The following is a 26,242-nucleotide window of genomic DNA, read 5'->3' as shown; positions in this document are numbered from 1 at the left end:
ATTGCACTGCTACGATTCTGTGACAGCCTGAGACTCTAATTGCCCTGTCATTTTCTAATGTAGATCCATAATAAACGTCTTTATGACCTTATAAAAAAGGACTCCCCTTTCATGTAACCTGTGTTCTAACCTTCCATCAAGTAGACTTTTATGGCTGACCAATATTTCTCTCTGACTTGCCTCTGATCTTGCCACCCCCCTCCCCGCTCCACTTTGCTGATAAAACAGAAGTTGTCAATGGCAAACGCCACTGATCCAAGTGCATCATTCCCCTCTGCAGCCATCTCCCCAGATGGATTCTGCCCCATAAAAACAAAAGAGAGCAAAAACCATTAATTGGCTCCTTTCCCTCCACCCCAATCAATGCTCCTGCGGTCCCTCCCACCCTCAAACATCAAACTGCATGCATCATATATTGCACAATGGAAGGTCATTGGAAAAGTTAAAAAACACACCAAAACAAGACTTACCCTTCTCTCTAGAACTAGCTCAAGGAACTCATGGGACGTCAAATTGTAAGTTGGTTTTGATTACACAGGAAGCCCTCTTTATTATTAGGGGTTCCATTTCAGCCTATTGCCATGGATACAGAAGCCACGAATAAAGATACTTTGACCTGATGGGATGCGGGAGGGAGGTCCCTAAGCACACTCAATTGTGCTAATAATTGCTAGAAAAAGGGGGGCATAAATAAGCACATTACCTTACTCTCTAGTTCACGAGTGATGTTCCCCCAACTCCTTAAATTCTCCAATTTTCTCTGTTTTCCCCTCGGTGGGGGGGGGGGTTTGAGGGGGGGGGCACAAAATGGTTCTGTGACACAAAATGGCAGCCAGAAATGATCTCATTGGCTGGTCAAACAAATGGCCTCTGAGCAAGAGTGGAGGTCACTAAAATGGCCTCCACGCATGTTCAGAAGCCCAAACCGGGCAGAGGCAGGCCCGAACTGGGCTGCCACTGGCCTGGGCTACTCTGGAGGAAGCCAGCGGGTGTGGGGGAGAGCCCTCACCCACCCACCTACCCCATGGCCCCCACCAGTGAGTACTTACTTACCTATTTACTTTCATCTCACCCTCTCTACACTTAGGACAGCCCCCGTTACTGGTAAAGGGGAATCCTCGCCAAATTCCTCTTTACCGGTAGAGTTACAAGCTGGCTCAGTTTGAACTGGGCCTGGATCGGTTCAGACTTGGACTGGCTAGGGCCAGTCCAGTTTGACTCTGAACCCACCGAGGCAAATTGACTTGACATCAAGCCCAGCTTAACCTGAACCAGCTTGCACACCCCTATAAAGGACTCTCTCCTGCTTCATGAATCGGTCTGCCTCAAGAGAACTTTCAGAGGAGATTTCTTGCATGGCATTCAGATACATGCTTGATGTCCATGCAAGAGAGGGCTTCTTAGGCTCTTCTCCCACCTTGTGGAAGGCCCTTGCCTGGGAAATCCAACTGGCTCCATCTACTTCGCTGAATGCTAGGGCAATGATTTTCACTGTTTTTTCAAGCGGGGGCCACTTTGGCATCAAACCTTCAACATGAGAGTTGTTTCCCACTGTGCTGATCTCTGCACAGTACTGAACTTTTTTTTTTTTTTTTGGTGCTGGGAGGGCCCTTTAAGAGAGACAGAGCCCTCTCTTAAGAGCTCTGTGGGGAAAACACTGGGAAGGGCTACACTTCCAGCACTGTGTGCATGCCTTCCAAGAAAGTGCAAGGGATTAAAAGGGCTCCGATGCCCTTGAAGGGCAAAGATACTCATGATTACTCCAGCTGAAATTAATGGGACAAGTTTACTTGTCCTATTGACTTCAATGGGAGTATTTAGAGTATTTACTGCTAAATGTTCTGAAGCCTACAAGAGGGTGAGCTTCAGCATATAGGCAGCCAATCAGGAGCAGAGGAGGAGGGTCTTCTGTAGGAGACTCATCACGGACACGTTGGCTTCAAGGTGGTGCTCTTCAGATGGGGTAATAAAAAGTGTGGGGGCCGCATAGGAAGGCAGGAGGGCTCTGAGTACTGCCTGGGAGCCTTTGAAGTACCCATGGGGTACTAGAACCCTCTACTGGGAATCCCTGAACTAGGGGAAATAGCTACAATAAGTGGTAAACTTGGTTGGATCCAGGTGTCCACACAACAGCTTCCTGGGGTCTGGTATCTTTTTGCCCACCTTCATTTCCATCAGGAATAGGAGAAGCTGGAATAATTTAGAGCTTGGTCCCAAACCATGAAATCTAATATTTCCCACTTGGGGAAATTCATTCTCGTTATCAGTTGTTTGTAAGTACGTGATTCCAGTGACTATTTTTTGGCAGTTTCCATAGGAACCCTCAGCTGTCAAGAGCTAAGAGGTGCTCGACCAAGTTTGGCTTCCATAATGCTTCATTTTTAATGACTGTGTTGTTGATATTTTCCTGCTCTTCCATCCCCAAGTGATCTGATGCAACTTCTGCAACATAATTATGTGCCTTCTTGGCTTTTGCAAAGCTGAAACCCTCTCCTTCCAGCTACCTGCTTTATAGAAACTCCTTCCTCACTTCTTTCAGAGAAAACAAAAAAAGGAGAAAATCATGAGATGTCCAGGCTTCATCTTCAAAAGAACGGACATAGCAAAGCACTAAAGAGCAACCTACTGGGTGCAGAGATGCACAAAGAAGACAGTCTCAGAAGCTCTGGCAAACTTTTCATGGCAACGGTATAGAGATTGGTCAAAGAAATGTACGGGTTGAGTTCAAAGCTCCCAAAGCCTTATTTTTTTGAGAGCTCACCTGGCCAAAATAAAGTTGATCAGGAATAAAGAATTCTTTTGATACAGTTTGTTCTGTGGGTTGCATTAAAATGACATAAGTACATTCTTTGCAGTCTAAGGGCAATGAGAGAAGTTATCACCTGGAGAGTTGTCACATGTTGTGCTGTATGCAGCCTACCCACCGGACTAGATTGCCAGGAAAGCACGGCTTGGCATGCTGAATGTGGGCATCTGGGGTGAGCAAGAGGGGGCAGTTGCCCCCCTGGATTGAGCCAGGCCCCATTAAATGGGGAGAGGAGAGCTGTTCTTGTGGCCCCATTAAATGGGGAGAAGAGAGCTGGTCTTGTGGTAGCAAGCATGACTTGTCACCATAGCTAAGCAGGGTCTGCCCTGGTTGCATATGAATGGGAGACTTGATGTGTGAGCACTGCAAGATATTCTCCTTAGGGGATGAAGCTGCTCTGGGAAGAGCAGAAGGTTTCAAGTTCCCTCTCTGGCTTCTCCAAGATAGAGCTGAGAGAGATTCCTGCCTTGCAGAAGCCGCTGCCAGTCTGTGAAGACAATTCTGAGCTAGATAGGCCTATGGTCTGACTCAGTATATGGCAGTTTCCTATGTTCCTATGAGTATCCCCCACCTCCAACCACTGCATTACTAGAAGCAGAGGAACTAAGTAGTAGCACACCCACCGTATAGTGGTGTGTGTGCACCATTTCCTGGCTGGCCTTTCAGGTGTGCTGTTTAGTTCCTCTGCTGCCAGCACCCTGAGATCTGGAAGTGGTGGGGAAGGAGGTACAGGTGTAGGAGAGGAGGAGAGATGGTGTTGGTGCTTAGTAGGCACCGCTGGTTGGGGGTGGGGGTGGCGGTGGTCACAGCAGCAACTCTGTGGTGGCAATGCTGATTGCTGTCACTGCCATCCAAAAAATAAAATTAACATTTAAAGATTTTTAGAAAATTGAGGGAACCACACTCCTGATTAGCAGTTGTGTGTTTGCAAAGATCAGGGTAGGAAGAGGGGAGGGTGAACTTGTGGGAGCTGGGAACATAGATAACTGCCATATACTGAGTCAGCTGATTGGTCCATTGCACTCAATATTGTCTACTCAGACAGGCAGTGACCAGTCTGCTCTGAGAATAGACCTTTCAACCTTCACCAAGGTTGAAAGCAGGAGTCTCTCCCAGCCTTATCTTAGAGATGCCAGAGAGGAAACTTGGAACCTTCTGCATGCAAGCATACAGATCCTATTCCCAGAGCAGCTCCATCCCCTAAGGGGACTATCTTACAGTCCTCACACATCTAGTATCCCATTCATATGCAACCAGGGCAGACCCTGCTTAGCAAAGGGGACAAGTCATGCTTGCTACCACAAGACCAGCTCTCCTCCCATAGGAGCTAAGTATGGACAGCTCCATTGGAGGGTGCTTATTATGGCCAGTTGTGATGCTCTCCCTTCCACTGGGTTAGAGGGCAGATTTTGGAAATTCCTTTTCCAGAATACACCTGCCCTTGTGGTGCAGGTACGGTTGAGACAGTGAGACATTTTGTATTGTAGCTTTTATTGTGAACTGTGTATTTCCCTTATTGCTCCTTTTAAAAATTGAATTTGCCAGGATCATCTGATGAATTTTATGTCTCCTTCCTGACAAGAATTCAACTATTACCTTTAATGTTGCTAAATTTTGTGCCGTAGCACGTAGTGTACAGCAGGAGGCCATATCAAATTCCAATAGACCTTTTTCTTTATATAATCCGAGTAAGCTAACATTTTAATGTTAGTAATTTAAAGTTGTTTTGCTGTATTCTAGTCTTGTTACTTGCACTGTACTGTGTTTTCAGCTGGTCAAAGACCAAAATAAAATCTATATCTATCTATTTGGCTAGGACAGCCATGGCCAACCCTCATTCTGTCCCCAACATTTTATTGACTTTTATTATTATTAAAAATTGTCCTACCCATCTCCCGGCTTGCATTCGATCATTCTCCCCGCCTACTTTGATCTTTGCTAGTACATGACTACTGATTGGGAATAACATAGGAACACAGGAAGTTGCCTTATACTGAGTCAGACCATTGGTCCATCTAGCTCAGTATTGTCTACACAGACTGGCAGGCAGGAGTCTCTTCTACCCCTATTTTGGAGATGCCAGAGATTGAACCTGGATTAATCAATCAATCAATCTTTATTATTACGGTCATAGACCAGCATGATTATGGTAAAGGTACAAAAAGAGAATATGTATCTTTTTATGTCTTCTTTTTCATCCCTTTGTATGCCCTCCATCCCTTTATGTCTTTTTATGCCTTTTATGCTTTTATATAATTTTGATGCCTTTTAAGGCTGTTTATGCCTTTATGCTTCTTATGTATTTTAATGTACTTTAATTTCTATTATCCTTATGTACCTTTACCATATGTAATCACCCCTTATACTTTATGCTGGTATATGACTGTAATAATAAAGAGTGATTGAACTTGGAAACTTCCGCATGCAAGCAGGCACATGCTGTTCCCAGAGAGGCCCCATCCCCTAAGGGGAATATCTCACAGTGCTGACACATGTGGTCTTCCATCCAAATGCAAACCAGGGTTGACCCTGCTTAGCAAAGAGGACAATTCATGTTTGCTACCTGCCACCTAATGGTGCAGCGGGGAAGTAACTTGCCTAGGGAGCAAGAGGTTGCTGATTCGTATCCCCACTGGTATGGGAACCACCTATATTGGGCAGCAGAGATATAGGAAGGTGCTGAAAGGCATCATCTTACATTGCACGGGAGATGGCAATGGTAAATCCCTCCTGTATTCTACCAAGGATACCACATGATGGCTCTGTGGGTGCCAGGAGTCAACAGTGACTCGACTGGCATAACTTTACCCCTTACCCCAAGACCAGCTTTCCTCTCTGAGAGGAGGCACACATGTACTCCCTGGGAGCACACATAACTCTCCTATTCCGGCTGGGTGCTCCTCCTACTGCGATTCTGATCATGAGCTTTCTGAATTCCATGACAGAGGAAAGTATGGTGGGTTATAAAGCAACAAATAACAGAAGATCCAAGTGTATTATCACCCTCTGATTGTGTTTACAAAAAGAGCTGCCATGCAACAAGAAATAACGAACCTGCGTTAAATTATCTTGAGTACGTGCTCTCAATGAAAGATGCTTTCCAGCTGGGATCGAGATATTTACACTTTCCAATCTTTCTTTAGTAGGTGAGGGCAGAAAACATGTACTTGTAACATCTATGAATAATGCATCAAAGGTGATAAATGGGAATGTACATTCAGAGACTGACTTATCTATCACAACGCATCTCCCTCTTTAGGGCCATTAATGTGCACCCTTATCTCATAAATGACTTTATATCTTACTTACATCAGCACTTTACCTTTGAAGTGTTGAAAAGACAGTGTTGTGTGGATGATGAGGAATTCAAGGTGCTGATTGACGGAGCCGGCTTCCCTACACTGAAATTTTGCTGAGTTCTCCTTTTGACTCTCTGTCTTTTTCGTGTGTTTAATAAATGGTAGTTTACTGAAATCAAAGACTTCAGAGCTTTTATTCTTGGCAATGAATATAAGATGGAACCTTTCATATCTGCTGAAAACGGCAGAGACATGCCGAGATGCTGAATGCCCTCCTGCAGCTGCTGTGCGCGCAGAGGAATGTTTTCAGGTTTGTGAAGATGCAGAGGTTACCTCTGGAAAGTCAACACAGCCAAACAGAAAAGGTGCTGCATTTATATAATTGCAGATTTCATTATCGACCTGTTGGTGGGGGGACACGCCATTTTAATAGTGTTTGTATACAAACAGCTGCTTACATAGGAACACAGGAAGCTGCTTTATACCATGTCTCACCATCAATCATCTAGCTTAGCTAAGCAAGGTCTCCCCTGGTTGCATTTGAATGGGAGACTTGATGTGTGAGCACTGTAAGATATTCCACTTAGGGGATGGGGCTGCTCTGGGAAGAGCAGAAGTTTCCAGGTTCCCTCCTGGGCCTCTCCAAGATAGGGCTGAGAGAGACTTCTGCCTGCAACTTTGGAGAAGCCACAGCCAGTCTGTGTAGACAATACTGAGCAAGATGGACCTATGGTCTGACTCAGTATATGGCAGGTCCTATGTTCTCTGCAGTCTTGCTTACTGCAGAGAGGACACTTTCCCTGTCGTCCGAATGTGGACAGGAGAGCAGGGGAAGTGGAACCGCGGGTCAATTAGACCTGCAATTCCACGTGATGTGTGAATGCTGCCAGTATGAATGTCCCTTCTCAATGTGAACTCAATTATGCAAGTCCTAAATGAACGTCAAAGGGCCAAACTATACTGAGTAGAAGAACAACAGAACCCAAAAGGACTAAGCAGTACTCTTTACAAGCACTACTTCTGGTGCTGTTATGCTTGGGAGGGGGGATCTAACCAGGGAGTGAGAAGGAGAATTCATACAACTGAGTCTTGCCCAGCCCTGATATACTTAAAAAACAAACAAACGAGAAGTGTAAAAGATTAAACCTGAGATCTAGGGCAGCGATCTTTACTGTTTTTCAAGTGGTGCCACTTCGGTGCACGCACGCGTGCGCACACACACACACACACACTTTCAGTGTGAGAGCCGTTGCTCACTGTGTTGATCCCTGCACAGTACTGTGCTTTTCTCAGTGGTGGGAAGGTCCTTAAGAGAGATGGAATTCTCTCTTAAGAGCCCTGTGGGGAAAACGCTGGGAATGGCTGCATTGCTTAGCTGCAGGAAGGTGGCTTTATTGTGTGGTCTTACACTATGCTCTGTGACTTCCAGTCATTGTAGCAGGGGATTATGGGAGTTGTAGTCCCAGAACATCTGCACACTCATTTGAATGCCTCTGGCATAATCATTGGATGATAACCAATGATCTGAATCACCATAAGACAGACTCATAGCATGTTCATTTGAGGCTCAGTAAACTCAGAATGATTTAATATTTAAGTGGTCTAAAATTAATAACAGTGCAACTTTTTCTCGCCCCCCCCCCCCACAATATTGCCTAAACTAACAAAAACTCTCCTCCCCTGCAATTTCACCTTTCCGAGCCATAGCAAGAGTTAACGCCAAGTAATTATAGACAGATATATAGCAATCCAATGCAAACCTGCGGTATAATAGCCTCATAAAATCTCCCAAGGCTTAGATATACATGGACCCATTTTTCACACCACAAATGAATATGGTTTTAAAGAGCTATAACTTCCCAAGAGTTCATGAATTTCCGGAATTCATCGCTGAGAAAAGAACAGGAAAGATATATCAGTTTTGGAGGGGTGGGTGAATAGAGAGGCGTGCCATAAATCTGTAGAGAAGGACTTCTCAATGCCTGCTGGTATAGAAGTTGGATAAAGATATGCCATTGCTGATATGGATCATTCTTTGTCCTCCCCATCCTGCTCTGTGCTTTCAGAGACATGATGGGAAGCATCTATGGATCCAAGGGGTCCGTTTGCTAGTTTGGCTGCCTCCATCACTTCCCAGTGCCACCTGGAGGTTGCAGGTCTGAATAGCAGATAACTAGAGGAAGGTAAGCAAAGAGTGAGAAATGGGGCTCCAAACTGCATGGCGAAAGTGTAGACACTGTCAGCCCTTTCATGAGGCGAGGTGAGGCTATTGCCTCCATTCACTCATTCACTCATTCATTCATTCACATTTATATACTGCCCATCCCAGAAGGGCTCAGAGCTGGCTTTGGTGTCACAAGCATGACTTGTCCCCATAGCTAAGCAGGGTCCACCCTGGTTTGCATTTGAATGGGAGACTACATGTGTCAGCACTGTAAGATATCCCCCTTAGGGGATGGGGCTGCTCTGGGAAGAGCACCTGCATGCTTGCACGTATATCTCTACTTTTCAACACCATCCTTAACCACAAGCCCTCTACCCATCCCTGGCCCTGTACCAGCAGCTTAGAGGTTCCAAGTTGGAATCTCCCTGGTAACAAGCAGGACCTGTCCCCTTTGCTAAGCAGTGTCTGCCCTGATAGTATTTGAATGAGAGACTACATATGTGAGCACTGTAAGATATTCCCCCTTAGGGGATGGGGCTGCTCTGGGAAGAGCATCTGCATACGGCATGCAGAAGGTTCCATGTTCCCTCCCTGGCATCTCCAAGTTAGGGTGGAGAGAGACTCCTGTCTGCAACCTTGGAGAAGATGTTGCCAGTCTGGGTAGACAATGCTGAGCTAGATGGACCAACGGTCCGACTCAGTATATGGCAGCTTCCTAAATTCCTGTCACGACACTGGTCTCACTCTCCATGGCCATTCTCTTCTTTACTTCTCCTTCTCACCTCCCCCAGGCAGGGCCTCAGAGTTTTTGAGGCGAGGGGGTTTGGTTCAGCCGAGGCCTCCTCCTCCAGGCTCCTCAGGGTCACTGTGGCAGTCTCTCTCTGGAGGCCTCCACCACCACACGCCCTCCAACTGGCCCTCACCACTAGCTGAGCCTGCCTTAAATCCCACCTGGCAACTGATGTATCCCATGCCCTCTGCCCTGCCATATCAGGCTGCTCTCACCCTTATTCCCCTCAGCTGTGCCTCTGTCTGCTACTGCCTCCTCCCTCACTTGCCCCCACTCTTCCCCCGGCCCCTCTAGCCCAGCTCCTTGGTCCCACAGCGTCTTGGCAGGCCGCTCATCAGGCTGCAGTGCCCGGTCGCCCGCCCCGCCTGGGGCCTCTCTGGCCTCAGCTGCCGCAAGCACGTCGGAGCCGGTAAGGCCAGCGGGAGTCCCCGCCAGACAGTTCCTATGTTAGCAGCACTCCTGACCCAACTGGACACACATAGACACCAGCAACAGCCACTGGAGGGATGTTGTAGTGGGGTTGGATAGGGCCAGTTGCTCTCCCCCTGCTCAGTAAAGAGAACCACCATTGGGAAAAGGTGATACACCAGCTAGGCTGCCCTCCTTTCTGCTTCATCCACAGAGGGGCGCAGCCCAGCTGGAGCCACCGCTGTGTACAGCCAATCAGAGTGCGGCACAGGTCCCAGCTGGGTTGGCCGGCAGAAGCTTCTCTCCAGATTGGGCGGGGCGGGGGGAGGGCTAAATTATGTAGGCGGTAGAACAAGAGGAAGAAATCTTGTTTTTCCCCAGCTGCCTGAAGAGCTTCCAGTGTGTGCTGTTTGCCTTTGCGAAAGGCAGGCTGCTTTCACCATTTGCGTGGAGTGGATGCTTACCTGCTCCTCCATGCCCAGTTTGTTTATCAGTAAACCAATATTACGCAAACATCTTAAGTCCCCAGTGCTGTCTTCTCACAATGAAGTTGACCTTATTAAAAAAAAAATACAACCATGTCCTTCTCAGGGTAGGGAAGAATGAAAAACAATATAAAAGAGTCCTGGAATATGACTGCAGGAATGAATTGCTGATGTGCACTGAGTTTATGCGATGCCATTAAAAAGATGCAGTCCAGGACCTCCGTTTTCCAGGGGCCTAGATCATTCATACAGAAGCCCACGGCCTTTGTAAGACTTTGAGAGGCAGGATGTTGATTTGAGGGCTGCCCACCAGTACTGAGGGCCCCCAATATGTCTCCAGTTCTTTCCTATATCCCTCCTAGGAATTCGGAAACAAAACATTCCAGCTGTTCTCACTGTTAACAAGTAAACACTACACCCATTTCATGTTTATTGTGATCCTTTTATGATGATCATACCCAGGAGCCAGGATTATTCCAGCGGCGTCTGAAATGAAAGGGAAACAATGAGAAGAGAAAGAAGAAATGTCGTACCAAAACAACTGCTAACACAATGAAAACCTCTTAGAAAGGATGACTTGTCCCCTTTGCTAAGCAGGGACCACCCTGGTTTACATTTGAATGGGAGACAACATGTGAGCACTGTAAGATATTCCCCTTAGGAGATGAGGCTGCTCTGGGAAGAGCACCTGCCTGCTTGTATACAGAAGGCTTCAAGTTCCCTCTCTGGCTTCTCCAAGAGAGGGCTGAGAGAGATTCCTGCCTGCAACCTTGGAGAAGCCGCTGCCAGTCTGTGAAGACAATACTGAGCTAGATGGACCAATGTTCTGACTTGGTAAAAGGCAGTTTCTTCTGTTCCTGTGAGCAAACTGTTTCAGATTTAGTTATTTATTATTTATTATTTTTGTTTACACAGTCAGACAGGTGTTTTTGCTTGGTTGTTCATTTATTATTTCTTGTTTACACAGTCAGACTGGTGTTATTGACTGGTATGTTTTATCCAGACATCAAGTCCTTCCCAAGGACCTGGGATGGCTGAATTTTATTGTCAATGTTGTTGCTGTTGTTATAGATATTGTCGCAGAATATAGGCTGTTCCCAGTAAAGCTGCTTTTTGTAATTGGCTGATGGTGATTTCTGTGGCCCCTATGGTATTGAGGTGCTCTCCAAGGTCTTTTGGAATTGCACCTAGGGCGCCAATTACTACTGGGATGATTTTGGTCTTCTTCTGCCACAACCTTTCAATTTCAGTTTGTAGATCTTTGTATTTTGCTATTTTTTTCTATTTCTTTTTCTTCTATTCTCCTATCACCTGGTATTGCTATGTCGATTATTTTAACTTGTTTTTCTTTCTTCTCGACTAGTTATATCTGGTGTATTGTGTGGCAGATGTTTGTCTGTTTGTAGTCAGAAGTCCCATAATATCTTTGTATCTTCATTTTCTACAACCTTTTCAATTTTATGGTCCTACCAATTTTTGGCTACAGGTAGCTTGTATTTTTTGCAGATGTTCCAGTGTATCATCTCTGCTACCTTGTCCTGCCTTTGTTTGTATTCCGTTTGTGCGATCTTTTTACAACAGCTGATTCACTGCGGGGGTGCAGAGCATTGTATTCCCGCTATTATTATTATTATTATTATTTCAGTTTCTATACCACCCTTCCAAAAATGGCTCAGGGCAGTTAAAACACAGAAATAATAAATAAATAAGATGGATCCCTGTCCCCAAAGGGCTCACAATCTAAAAGAAACATAAGATAGACACCAGCAACAGTCACTGGAGGTACTGTGCTGGGGGTGAATAGGGGCATTTACTCTCTCCCTGCTACATTCAGAGAATCACCACATTAAAAGGTGCCTCTTTGCCAAGTTAGCAGGCAGTTACCAAGTTAGCATTTATGTCTTGTATTTCTATGCCACCACACAGAAATGTCCCATGGAGGTTTACAAACAATAAGACAATAAAAACCCCTTCAAACACCAAGCATTAAGACAGTTTAAAATGTAAAACAGCAATAAAACCAACCAACGAAACAAGGTTGAAGGCTTGCTTGAAAAAATGAATCTGGAGAACTCTCTTAAAAAGCTCCCCGAGATGGGGAAGCACTTATACCCACAGGAAGTTCATTCCAAAGTCACAGCTATAGAAAAGGCCCAACCCTGAGTCACAGGATAATAGGAAGCTACTATATACCGAATCAGACCATTGGTCTGTCTAGCTCAGTATTGTCTACACAGACTGGCAGTGGCTTCTCCAAGGTTGCAGGCAGGTGACTCTCTCAGCCCTGTCTTGGAGATGCCAGGGAGGGAACTCCTACCAGAGCAGCTCTATTCCCTAAGGGCAGTATCTTACAGTGCTCACACATTTAGTCTCCCATTCATGTGCAACCAGGGTGGAATCTGCTTAGCATGTGGGATAAGTCATGCTTGCTGCCACAGATCTCCTCCCATGTTGCCACCAGACAAGCTGCAGGCAACCGCAGAAAGATCCTTCTCCAGAAGATTATAATAGGATCATGAGACCTGCTCAAGAACCTACCCTCTCTCCTGCCTTTGCAGACCAGCACTTGTGGTTCTTTGTTTTCTGTCCATAGTTCTTTGGATCCGACCCTATGATCTGTATCCAAAGCACGATAATCTCCATAGGATATAACCTTCTGAGTGTGATATGCAGCCAGGCAGATTAGCATTTTCCATATCGTTACCACCACAAAGCAGAAGGAGAAAATAAATCGCTATTATACAGCCAGCATTCCGTCTTCCAGAGCTCATACATCTTCAGTACTGTGTTGCCTGAGCAGAAATGAGCTGTAACATTTCCTATAAAACTCATTGCAAGTTGACATATGATACACCAGTGAGCTCTCAGCCCTTTCCACCTCAGACCTAGGAACACGGGCATGGGAGTAGTGAGACCCCTGGGGCCCAGGGACAAAATCATTGTAGGGCCCCCCCCCCCATCGTGTGCACAAAGCGTGAGCATGCCCCAAGCCACACCCCCTGCACCTGACATCAGACGCAAGGGGCGGGGCAACAAACACCTCCCCACCGCTGCCCCTACCCTTGCCCAGCAGCTGCTTCTTATCTTTGCCCCTGTGTGGCAGCGGTGGGCAATGGGGCTGGGCCGGGGCTCTCCTCTCCGGCTGGCCAGCATGCGCCTTTCTTTCTCGCCGGCCGAACTGCGCACTTGCACAGTTTGACTATGGACATCGCACACGCCCATGACATCATGAGCATGCGACTTCCATAGTTCAACTGCGTAGGCACGCAGTTCGGCCAGAGAGAGAGAGAGAGAGAGAGGCACACTGTCCAGCCGGAGAGGAGAAGCATGGCCAAGCCACAACGCCCGCCACATGGGGGCAAAGATAAGAAGCGGCGATGGGGCAAGGGGAGGGGCATGGGGCATGGGGAAAGGGCAGGGGTGGCGTTGCAAGGGCAGTGGCGCAAAGGCAGGGCCGGTCTGCTTGGGGGCCCCGTGGGGGTCCCGTGACCCTCTGGGCCCGGGGACACTGGAACAGAGGAGGCTGCCATACACGGAGTCAGATCATTGTGTGACTGGCAGGGGCTTCTTCTAGCTGACAGATAGATCAGCTGTGCTACTCACCTGGCCTCCACACATGCATGGAGGCCATTTGCTGGCCTCGCAAATGGCATCTGCAAGGTGAGCGGCAGAGCCGATCCCCTGCCACAAGAGGTGCTGGGCGCCCCGCCACGCCGCTGCTCAGAGCAGCTTTTTGGAGCAGCTAAAGCAGAGGTAAGCACCGACTAATTTACACTTAAAAGTGGCTCTCGCTCACCCCCACCCCCTGGCACACCCGCACCGGCCACTACTGGCCTCGTTTTCACTTTGCCCTGAGAGAGAAGAAAGTATGCCATTCAAACATAGGAAGCTGTTGCATACTGCGTCAGACCATTGGTCTATCTAGCTCAGTATTGTCTTCATAGACTGACAGCGGCTTCTCTAAAGTTGTAGGCAGGAATCTCTCTCAGTCCTATCTTGGAGAAGCCAGAGAGGGAACTTGAAACCTTCTGCTCTTCCCAGAGTGGCTCCAACCCCTGATGGGAATATCTTACAGTGCTCACATGTGGTCTCCCATTCAAATGCAACCAGGGTGGACCCTGCTTAGCTAGGGGGACGTCATCCTCTCTCTAAATTATCCTCTCCTAAATTCTGCATGATGAAAAGCTCTCTGAGGCCCAGAATCTTGTAGCAGTAAGCAATCCAATAAAATTAAGACTCCCAGCTTCTACTTTCTATGAATATATAAATGCTTTTAGGTTGCCTGGCACCAGAATGTCCATATGAAGAAGAGATAGCCTCTCCATGTCCCAAATCCTTTATTCAGCAGTGAGGATATTTTCCTCTCTTAACATGTTCAGGTCATCTTAAATCTTTTCTGTATCTTTTCAGGATTTTGTAGAGTCAGATTTTCCCCTGCTGAGAATTAAGGGAAGATTACAGGCTTTCAAAGGGACTATTTGCATTTCAAAAGCCAATCGGAGGCTGACATCTTGGATCAAAATAGAGATGGGTTTCTTCGTTATTGATCACACACCTTACAACCTGGTGCTTTTTAAAACTTCCACACAAAGGAAGGGATCAAAAATGAGAGTCAACTCTGAACTGTGGGAAAAGTCAGCATGAGAAGGCAAGGCTCTGCTGTAATCCTGGATGCTTAAAGCTGTTCAACTTAAATAAAAGTTCTTTCTGAGATGCCATTTCTTAGTACAAAATCAATGCCATATATTAAAGGGCCACATCTGACCTTAAAACAGGGTGCCCTTCTTCTGCTTCCTTGTCGGGACTACAGCCCTCAATGGTTTCTGAATCTGGGGCCTAAGCGATAAAATGTACCCTCCAACATTTCACAGAGGAAAATCATGACATGCTTGTAATAACCCAGTTCTCATCTTAAAGACCAATTTCTGAGCTTTCCCTCTCTCATTACACATTTCTGGAAGCTGCACACCTCCTGCTGTTTGTCGTATGGGTGATATAAAGGGTTAATCCCCGCTAGGAGAAGGGTTTGATGATGTCATCAGAAAGGCTTCAGGCCTATTACATAATTTAAATAAAGCTCTTGGGAAAGACGGGCTTGTCTCAGCTCTCTCAGTATAATAGAGTATGCATTTTTACAATAGCCTGCCTTCCTATGATTTACACACACACACACACACACACACACACACACACACACACACACACACGTGTTTCTACTTCCGGTTCAAAATAACTGAGACACACAGAATTGCCCTGTTGGACAGACTGACTTATATACTGCACAACGTTATTCATAGACTGAATTTTCTAAAGATTGCAGAGATCCCAGGGAGGGTGGGGAGCAAAGCAACAGCCACTAGAGATGTGCACAAATTCCAAAAAATTCATTTTGAATTCAAATCGAATTCGAATCTGGTCTGAAAATTCAATTTGAATCAAATTTGAATCGATTCAACCCTGTTTTGGCACCTTTTTAACCAATTGGGGGCCTGAATGGTTTTTAAAAGGTGCCAAACAGCTCTCAGATTGAATGTGAATAGAATTTAAAAAATTGGATTCAAATTCAAATCAACTTGCCCTTTTAAAGAGTGATTCGATTCAACTTTAATTGAATTTGAAACAATTTGCATATTGCCACTGACAGGGACATTGTTGTGGGATGAATGGACAGTGCCCCACCCCCTGATCCAGGGGAGCGAGTTACTCCTATCAAGTGCATAGCTAGGGGAGAGTGGGCTCATGTTTGCCCTTCTTGCTTGCGGCTCTTCGCGTGTGCCAGACGTGCCCCTTGTGTGTGACATCATATACCGGGTGTGTGGCCAGCACCTGGAAAGGCCCTATACAACCCTCCAGAGCTCACTTCCCTGACGGCTTCATTGTTGGTTGGGTGTCTTCATTCTGGGCTGGGAAAGACCTCTGCCAAGAGACACTAGGAGGACCAGTAGACTTGGTATATGATCTTATCATATGTTCAGAGGCCCTAGCAACATCTGGCATTCTGGCCCCATACCCTTCTCCCCAAGTTTCCCCCATATATGAGTGGGGCTTGATTTCTGCAAACAGCAGCTGGGAAACTGTGGGTGGTAGCCATGGTAGTACTTAGTTATATGCCTTGTGCATTTTATCTGTTTAATCCTTAGACTGCAGACTCCTGCCGATGGGAAGGCACAAATGAAAGTGATTGTAGATATGTGGTGCAACCACCTCTTTCTGAGATTGACAACATGATTGAATCTCTGAGCACGATGTAGGGAAGTAGAAAGGGAGCTCCTGGTTACAGTGGCACCATTTCATTCGCAATAGAAATTGTACCTCCATCTGCTAATTACTGTTGCAAATTATAGGAATTAGCTATCTGGTTGCATCTGTAAAAGGCGCAGTGAGGTAGCTAAATCCTGTCATTTGTGGCTTCAAGTTAATTGTAGTTGCAAAAATGTAGACACAGTTAATTGCAGGTGTAAATGTAGTAGGAGAGAGTAAGGCTGTGCACTCAACCTACTTAAAGATTCAGGCGACATAATTCTTAAGTATTTGGTACAGTTTCAATCCCTTTCTCTATGGCCCCCTTCAGACATAACAAGCCAAAGGCGAACTCACCTCAGGTTTGCCTCCTGTGTAGTACAAATGATGTCGGCCAGTTCTTAACCACTGGCCAACATAATCAATTATTATTGTTATTGTTATTAAGGGAGGAGAGCTAGTCTTTAGGTAGTGAGCATGAATTGCCCCCTTTCCTAAACAGGGTCTGCATTGGTTTACATTTGGATGGGTGACCCCATGTGAGCACTGTAAGATATCTATCTTATGCAATGGGGCTGTAGCTCAATGGAAGAACATCTGATTTGCATGCTGCAGGTCCCAGCTTCACTCCCTGGAATCACAGAGGACTGGGGACTGACTCCTGCCTGAAACCTTGGAAAGCCAATGCCAGTTGATGTAGACAATACTAAACTAGATGGACTCCAATGGTCTGGACTCATTACAAGGCAGCTTCTCCTTCTCCTTCTCCTCTTCCTTCTTCAATATTTATACACAACTGCTCAACAAAAGTGAGCAAACCCGGGCCAAGGGGTGGGCTATAGGAGCGGCTTAGCTGCTCCGGAACCACCGGGCTCGGCTGCGAGCCCGGTGGTTCTGACGATCACAAAAATCGGTCTAGGATTTTCCTAGCCCGATTTTTGGGATCGTAAGAATAGCCCCCATTTGTGCAGGGGTGGTGGTGTAGGATCTCCCCCACAGATTTCAACTGGCCTGGTCCTGACCTCTCTCTCCAGCCCAGTCTTTCGTGTCACATGGTCTTGAGCAAGAAAATAAAACTAGCCTGGAAAGCAGACTGCATTTTCTAAGAGAAATCTGGCCCGATTTCTGAATAACCTTGAAAATGTCAAGCAAGCTTCATTAGTAAGTTAAATAAACTAACAACATTAATTAAGTATTTAACTGCTAACTGGGCAAAGAGGCACCTTTTACCGTGGTGATTCTCTTTATTTAGCAGGGGGAGAGTAACTGGCCCTATCCACCCCCAGCACAGTACTTCCAGTGACTGTTGCTGGTGTGTGTCTTATGTTTCTTTTTAGAATGTGAGCCCTTTGGGGACAGGGAGCCATCTTATTTGTTATTTCTCTTTGTAAACTGCCCTGAGCCATTTTTGGAAGGTATAGAAATCAAATTATTATTATTATATAGCAAAATCTTTGCTCCCCTAATCGGAGTGTGCATGCAAATAGCCTCTGCACATTCTCAGAGGTTACTAAAATGGCCTCCATGTGTGCGCAGTGACCCAAACCATGCTGCTGCCAGCCTGGCATACTCTGGGGGAGGTCAGTAGGGACAGGGGGAGCCACCCCCACCCTCACTCCTTCCCCTATGGCGGTGGCCACCTCAGCCACTGGCACTTGTAAGTAGTTATTTATTCCCCTCCTGCCTGTTCTACCCTTAGGGAACCATGCTATCCCTTTACTGATGAAAGGGAATCCTCACTGGATTCCCCTTTACCAGTAGAGCTCCAAGCCCAGTACAGCTCCAAGCTGGATGAACCAGCTCAGTTCAAATTCGAACCAGGTCCGGCTCGAATGGGCACAAAACTGAGCCAAACTGGCAAAACCGGTTTTGTGCACATCTCTATCCCCTAATAACACGCTTTGCCACCACTTTGCTGTCCCTAGTTATTCTAGAGCTTCCTGTGAGAAGGACAATAATACTATAATATCAGCCTCTTTTTCCTCTGCCAGCATCTTCAACTTCTCCATAACCATTTTTCTATTTCCTAGATGAGGTCTTCCTCTCTGTTTTATACATTACCGCTTCATTTCTCCCTTTTGTGCTCCTCTCAGCCTTCAATGTGTTTATCTCCCAGGCTCATTCTTTTCCATTACTTACACTATGGAGTTATATACCCTTTGATATGGTATTTGCTTTTTAAGAAGACCCTCTCCTTTGTGCGGGTCAAAACCATTTTGGCATTTTTTCCTGATTTGTCTATAACAGCAGCCTTTCTTACCCATGCTGCATTTGATATAACTCTGAACATCCTCAACAGTCAATTGATTTATTTCAGCATTTTTAAAATTCCCCATCTTTGCCTCTGTGCCCGCTTCTCAACTCTTTCAAAAGTAACAGATGTACAAATTCAATTATACCCCAACCCTGAACTATGGATACTTCCAACACTCCTTATCCTAATTTCCCTTCAGATTTAAGAGTTCCAAGTGACCTGCCCTTGTTTTTGGAGTGGAAACAATATCTTAGGAATCTTCCATGAGAGCAGTTGAACACAGCTTTCAGCTCGGTCATGTCCTGTCCTCTTAATGATGTGCAGATGTCCATTTTGAAACACTGCAACAAAGCAGTTTTAATATGATCGTGTGTATGATTCCATCAAGAGCCTTTCTGTGTGGTGTTTTACCAATGCTGAGGAGTTCATATGTGCAGCGGAGCACAAAAAGAATCTTGATTCAATCCCAGGGGTGATCCAACAGGGGGGTACTAGTACCCCCAGGGGAAATTGAATGGCTCCCATGGGGTACTCAAAGCCCCTCTGCCTCTTCATGCTGCAGTCATGTTATTTGTTCACCATCTGAGTATAGCTGCCTTAATGCTGGCACATCTTCAGCGACGTGTTATCTGCAAAAGGTGAGGGAGGCAGGTGAAGACCCTCCTCCTCTGTACTTGATTGGCTGGCTAGCTGCTAAACCTCAGTGTACCAATCCCGCCAACTTATGGGCTTCAGAAAATTAGCACTGAGTATGGGTAAAGTGTGCCCTCAAGTCGGTGTCGACTCCTGGCGACCACAGAACCCTGTGGTTTTCTTTGGTAGAATACAGGAGGGGTTGACCATTGCCTCCTCCCACACAATAGGAGATGATGCCTTTCAGCATCTTCCTATATATCTGCTGCCCAATATAGGGGTGTGCAAACTGGTTCAATTAGAATTGGTGTTTGAGTCAAACCAGCTCGGTTCAACCGGTTTAAGCTCGAACTAGCCTGGCCTTCCAAACCAAATTGGAGCCCCGCTGGCCCAAGACAATGAGGGGAGCTCCGGTGGGGCCTAGGGGAGCCACCAAAAGCCCACGAGGAGCCACGCCACCACCGCCTGGCAAGATAACTTCTTATCTGTCCCACCTACCCTTTTAAAACCCCATAGGGTTAGGGGTGTGCATGGAACTGGCTGGTCTGGTTCAGTCTGAGTCTGGACCGGACCCGAATCAGACTGGGTCAGTTCAGCGCAGCACCCGCTCAACCCTCCTCCCCGGGTTCGGTTTGGTCGGCGGGGAGGTGGAGTTTCACAAACATTTTTTTTTTAAAAAACTTTACTTACTCCCTGCAGCAGAGTTGTTGGAGGTGGCAGAGTGGGGGGTGGGGGTCTACAGAGGCCAATTGCACAGGCACAGTGGCCTCCAAAATGGCCACCTTGCCAGAGAGGGAAGGCCTGAATGGGCTGCAGAGTTGGCCAGATGGCTGGTATGGGCATCAAAGAAAGCTGGTGGGGGGAGGGGGGACCTCTGTGGACTCCCCCCGCCACCTCATAAGAACATAAGAATAGAACAGCCCTGCTGGATCAGGCCCAAGAAGGCCCATCTAGTCCAGCATCCCATTTCGCACAGTGGCCCACCAGATGCTGCCGGAAGCCACAGGCAGGAGTTGAGGGCATGCCCTCTCTCCTGCTGTTTGTTACTCCAATAATTCCCCCAGAGAGAGTAAGTTAAATATATTTTTTTAAAAATGTCCACAAACCCCCACAAACCGTTGGGGGGTGTTTGGTCTGGGGTCGGACTGAACAGGGGATGGTTTGGTTTGATCCAAAACAGTCGAACCTGTTTGCACATCCCTACATAGGGTTCCCCCCAGTGCTTGTAAAGGGGAATCCTGACTGGGTTCCCCTTTACAAGCACTAGAACTGGAGCTGAATCAGTTCAAACTGCTTCAAACTATCCCAGTGCTAGGCACGAACCAAATATTTACACATATTTACACATATTTACGCATATATTTACGCATATTTACACCTATACCCACATTTCCCAAACATTTCATTGATTACAATAAATTTGATTTCTAAATCTGCTTCAGAGTGGGGTGTTAGTCTATTTCATCAAAATGCATGCTGCCTTTCAAGGTATCATTCCAACTTCTTTTTTTATATACTGGGATGGCTGTATTGTTGACTGCAAAGAATAAAAGATTGGCATGTCTTTGTAACTCTCTTGATGGTAAAGGTGCAAGAATGAAGCCTTTCAGGCCCTGCCATCCTTTGTTCCTGAATATGTATTTGGTGGGGGGGAGGGAGGAGATCTTTTCTCTTTTCTTTATATTGAATCTGGCCTATCTTGTCAGAATTGTCTGTGGTGGCAAGAAAGGCATGATAGTCTCTAATTAAATTAACAAGATTATTAACCAGTAATTTCACTTCCTGGTACAATATCAGAGGCTAAATCTTCTATAAATGAGACCTTTGTTAGGAGGAATTTCAGAAAAGATGTTAAAGATTATTCCTCTCACTGGGATGTGATACCACTCCAGAAAATTCTTCCCTTGACAGAAACCTGATGATCAAGCAAAGAGTGACCGAATCAGATGGGCCCATGGTGAAGATTCCCATGCATAATCTAGCACTCTGGGAAAGAATCTGCACCTCAGGTTCTAGAAAAATTGCTACAATAAGCATCCTAGATAGGGATGTGCAAATCGATTCAAAAAATGGATTCAACTCAAATCTGGTTGATTTGAGAGATTCAGATTCAATTTGAATCACCCCTTAAAAGGACAATTCAATTCAAATTCAAAATGAATTTTTGAAATTTGATTCAAATTCAATTCAAGAGTCATTTGGCACCTTTTAAAAACCATTCAGGACCCTTGATTGGTTAAAAAAAGGTGCCAAAACATGGTTAAATATATTCAAGCTCAATTTGGATTCAAATCAAATTTTTGGACTGAATTTGGATCTGACTCAAATTCAAAATGAATTGTTTTGAATTTGATAAAGAATAAATAAATATATTTATTTATTTTGCCTCTGTTGTGTTTGAGGAAGGCCAACATGCAGGGCATTGAAGCAATGCCTATTAACACCATGAATCTTATTCTGCCCCTTCTTCGCCTTCAGAGATTTCAACAAATATTGTTCTTTCAGTTGGAAGAGTTGGAACCAAATCATTGGAAAAAATGAAACATAAAGCAAAATTCAGGGTTCCTCACTAGACAAAATGAGGTCATTCTCACAATCAAAAACTGTGTTCTATCCAGGTTGGGGGGCTGTTTGTGCTCCCGATTTTTAGTTGTGTGGAAGCAAGGTAGGAGGAAAACCTGGCTAGCTTTCCTTCCACCTTGCTTCCACACAATTACTTCTACCCAGGTTTTCCTCCTACTTGGCTTCCACATAACCGAAAACTGGGAGCACACACAGCTCCCAAACCTGCGTAGAACACAGTTGTTGATTGTGTGAATGACCTCAATTAGTTTCTATAAGACCAGCAACATTTATCAGGGTGCTTCTGCACATCCTTACTTTCAAGCCTTTCGTTGTGCTCATAAAGACTAGCAACTTCAGAAAATGAATGCTTAGATTGTCAGGATGCTGGATTCTACACACAATGCTCAATTCCAGACTTGCACAGACTACATACAGAACCTTGGAGAATCCCATTTCATATCAAAGTTAAATGTTTCTCCAGGGGGATGTCAAGACTTGAGCTTTTCCCAGATATCCTTCTTTAGAGTCTTGGCTATAAAGCAGTTTCTGCAATTTTGCATGCAATTGATGTGAATTTCAGAGAAAAGGGTGCAATTTGTGTAAAATGTGGGGAATGCTAGAATACTTCAACGAGGAATGGCAAACTGCCCTAGGGAATTGACAATCTAATTTTCACAAAAGCCTGAGAAAGTGTTACTTACTTCCTAAGCAGTGCTTCAAATCCAGTGTTATTGGTGGGATAAGAACCTACTACATATAACAATGCAGATTTTAGACTGACATAGATACAGTGGGAGTTGGGAACTGTTTGCACATTACCTGGAATGAAATGATTGCTACTGATTTTGAGGGTACTCTCATACTGCTGTGGGTAGCATCTACCATACTTATCTGAATCCAAGATGAGACTTCCTCCTCAATTCTTTCCTATTAAATATCGGGGGGAGGCCGTAATGGGCCTCTGAGTGGCTACGTCATGACTGCCACAACTCCAAAATGGCTTCCACAATGGCCAAAGCAACTACACAGAGGCCCAGAATGGGCCAAAAACTGCCTGAACCGGGCCATAATGACACCACTGGTGGTGGTGGGGACATCCAGAAGACTCTGCCCCACCCCCACACCCCAGGCTGCAGCAGTGACCCTGGAGGCAGTAAGTTTCAGTATAATTCTTTTTTAAAAAACCAAAAATGTATAACCCCTGAAATGGCAGGGGGTGTTCGGCTCGAGATCGAGCCAAACAGGGGCAGGGGCAGTTCAAGGCCGGCTCAACATCGAACCCTTGAACTGAGCATGTTTGACATCAAGCCAGTTCAAATTTGAACCTGTTTGCACACCCCTAAAGGGGAGTAGAGCCACCTAATGGCACAGCAGGGAAGTGACTTGCTGGTTCGAATCTCTGGGTTTCTGGTTCGAATCTCTGCTGGTATGTTTCCCAGACTATGGGAAACAACTATGTCAGGCAGCAGCGATATAGGAAGATGCTGAAAGGCATCATCTCATACTTCACGGAAGGAGGCAATGGTAAACCCCTCCTGTATTCTACCAAAGACAACCACAGGTGGTCGCCAGGAGTCAACACTGACTTGACGGCACACTTTACTGCTACTACCACTGCAAGTTACTGCTACTACTACAAGTTACTGCTACTACCACTGCAAACATCAATGTATATGGCTTTTCAATACAAGTTCTCAAAACATTCCTTCTGCCTGCCTCCTCCCACACTCCCTCTATTATAGCTTAAAATGGGGTCTCTCCTGTCCCCTCCCAGCCCTGCCATGTACGGATGGGATTTTCATCCTTTACCAGTGTCCATTTGGTTCTTTCGGTCACAGAGTGCTGGTCAAAAGGCTCCTGTGGCTTGAAGTTACTGAGAGGAGAAAAAAGACAAAAGACACAACTAAGTGATACCCGGTTTCCAAGAATAGACAGCGGGGTGCCTCATGGCAGGGTGTGAAGGCAACAACCCTTCCTCCACCTCAGCAACATAATGAACATTTCAATCTCACTATGGGAAGTCTAGGGTGGACAAAGGGTGGAGCTTCCTAGCTATGACCTATAGGAGTTGGGGAGAGTGCAGCTTCTCTCACCCCTGGAGCACCCTGGTGTGACAAGCAGCACCTGCCAAAATTCCCTCTTCTCTCCTGGGCTGTAGCTAAGAGAGGGGGCTGCAGCTCAGGGAGAGGGCTCATGCTGGATCCCAGGATCAACCCTGGAAAAGATCTCAGCTCCCTTTGCTGGGGTTTGGAGAGTGGCTGCCAGTCACAGTAGACACCCATGAACCAATGGGAGCAATGGTCTGACTCAGCATTACATGTTCAGAGAGGCTGCCATGACCCCCTCCTCTGCCCCACAGAGGAGCTTCCACTGCTCCCCATCCCAGCAACCATTGAAGGAGGCAACATGGGATCCAGCCCTAAATAGCCATTCACACTCCGGGTGGCTGAAGGGCTCACCTCGAATCAAGGTACGGACAGATTGTGGGCCAGGCACACCAGCAAATGGAGCCTCTCAGCCTGGTCCTCACCGAGCAGACTAGGGGTCCGATTCCCCACCCAGCCTCATTCTGATTTCTAGGGAGCTAAATGTACATGAGAACCCACCCTCACCTCCTGTGCCTTAACCTCTGGATTCTCACCCAAAGCCCAGGTAGCTCAGACTGATCGGCTCTTCTCCTGTAGAACTCCCTTTGCCTGTCCTTTCTGTCATTCCTTTCTGACTTTCCAGTGTTCCAACTGTCAGAATTTAGACTGGGTGCTCTTTGCGAACAGGGACCTTGGCGGAGGAGGGGGGGCTTATGCTAGAAACCCTGGCAAGTGCCATGTTTCTTGAGAGTGTCACAAGTAGTATACAACTCCATGGTGTCATAAATCAACAATGGGCCCGAATAATCAAGGAGGAGCAGGAGAACGTACTTGAAAGAAGTCACAGGAGTTTCCTCATCAAGGCTGCCCATGCCGTGGAGTAAGGGGCATCCTTTCCCCATGTCCTGTAAAGGAGAGTCGAGAGCAGGTGTCCACCTGGGTCAGAAGTCAAGCTGGGGTGGGCCAGTTCATACCCACCTGGGTCATTCCTAAGCTGCCAGTGGGGACTTCCATCCTAGATTCCTCACCTTGACCCAAACCCAAACCTATGGTGGTCTCCCCCTCCCTCCCTACCCACCATTAAACCCATTTGGGAGAGGGTGGAGAACACTCACTCTGAACTCCTTGCCTGAGGCCATGTTCAGCATTCCCTCACAGCCAAATATGGACAAAATTTGGTGTGAGGAGCAGGAGAGACCAGAAAGCCCTCCTGACAACAGTTGAGTCCAGAGAGTCCAAAGGCAGCAGCAGAACCTCCAGTCCCATTACAGTCCATTGGAACTTCAGCACCATGGCAACCAAGTAAACACACCCGGCCCTGGGATCCAGTGAAGCAACTGATACTTTTTGAATCCATACAAGTATGGTGGAACTCCCAGGGCCCAGTGGTGGGAGTGAGGCACCAGCAGGCAGGGTTGCCAACTCTTTACCTGCTCCTGCACCTGTGACTCCAGTAGAAGCTTGACATGCAGTTCTTAAGCTGGTGAAGAGTTTCCTATCACTTTAGGCTAGAAATGGCTTCACCTGCTCAATTATGTCAAGCCTTTGCTCAAAGCAGAGGAGCCAGGCCACATCAAGAGGTGTCAATCCCCACCCTCCCCATAACTTGCAACTCCTACTTGGGGGATCTTGCAGTTTCTATCCTCCCTCCATCTCCCCTCCACATTTCATTTCATTTCTAACCTACTTTTAATTTTAAAATATCAAAGTGGATTATAAACAATAGAACTCATAATCTCACTCAAAGTCGTTAAATTGCCCTAAGCTGCAGAGTAAGAAGTCTTCCAAAACAAGGAGATCTTCACTATCTATCTGAAGATAAAGAGAGACAAGGAGCCTCCCTGCAGGGGTGCTGGATATTTAAACGCTCCAGTGCCTGGGCCCTTTTGATCATTTAATCCAGTCATACCCAGCCCCCAAAGAAGAATTCCGTATGTTTATTCAAGTCCCTAATATGGCAATACTGCACCTCTGAAGGGGAAAGCTGCAGAGAGCACGGTGAGGCCAGGTGCTCCCTCCCTGGCTCTGTGCAGGTGCCTCCACTCTGTGCTTCCTTGTTGGAAGAGGTCCTGGAGGAGGGAGGGGGCAGATGAGACTGAGCCATTGAATGGGGGCCTGTGTTCCATGAAGATGACGTGAAGATGGGCTTGGCCAGTTCATTCATGCCCACCTGGGTCAGCCCAAAGGGTCCAGGAGCGACTTGCTTCCTAAGTTGCCAACTTAGAATTGTTGCCAACTCTCTAACTAATCCTGCTCCTATGTTTTTAGAGGAAACCTGGCATATAGAAATTAGACCTTGACCCTAATCCAACCCCTGGTGGTCTCCCCCCGCCCCATTAAACCTATTTGATTTAATAACTTGCAACTCTCTGTTGGCCGATATTTCCATTTCTATCCTCCCTCCATCTCCCCACCTCTAGGGCGGAACACCCAGGGCCCAGTGGTGGGCATGGGGCACAAGCAGCAGGGTTGCCAACTCTCTAACTAATCCTGCACCTATGCTTTTAGAGG

General features: G+C 46.4%; 1 long non-coding RNA gene across 1 annotated transcript; it reads right to left on the bottom strand.

Annotated features, from left to right (window-relative positions):
• Nucleotides 1-10,341: 10,341 nt before the first annotated feature.
• LOC128333115 (uncharacterized) lies at nt 10,342-24,959 on the bottom strand. Its single transcript, XR_008310853.1, has 4 exons — nt 24,847-24,959; nt 24,563-24,636; nt 23,454-23,517; nt 10,342-10,438 (listed from the first exon to the last, which is right to left on the bottom strand). It is a non-coding gene; the product is annotated as an uncharacterized LOC128333115 (long non-coding RNA).
• Between the last annotated feature and the right edge of the window lie 1,283 nt (nt 24,960-26,242).

The sequence above is a fragment of the Hemicordylus capensis genome, chromosome 7 (assembly GCF_027244095.1).
Source record: "Hemicordylus capensis ecotype Gifberg chromosome 7, rHemCap1.1.pri, whole genome shotgun sequence".
Classification (NCBI taxonomy): Eukaryota; Metazoa; Chordata; class Lepidosauria; order Squamata; family Cordylidae; genus Hemicordylus; species Hemicordylus capensis.
Note: the sequence above shows the minus strand (reverse complement) of the source record. Positions and strands in the feature narration are given on the sequence as shown.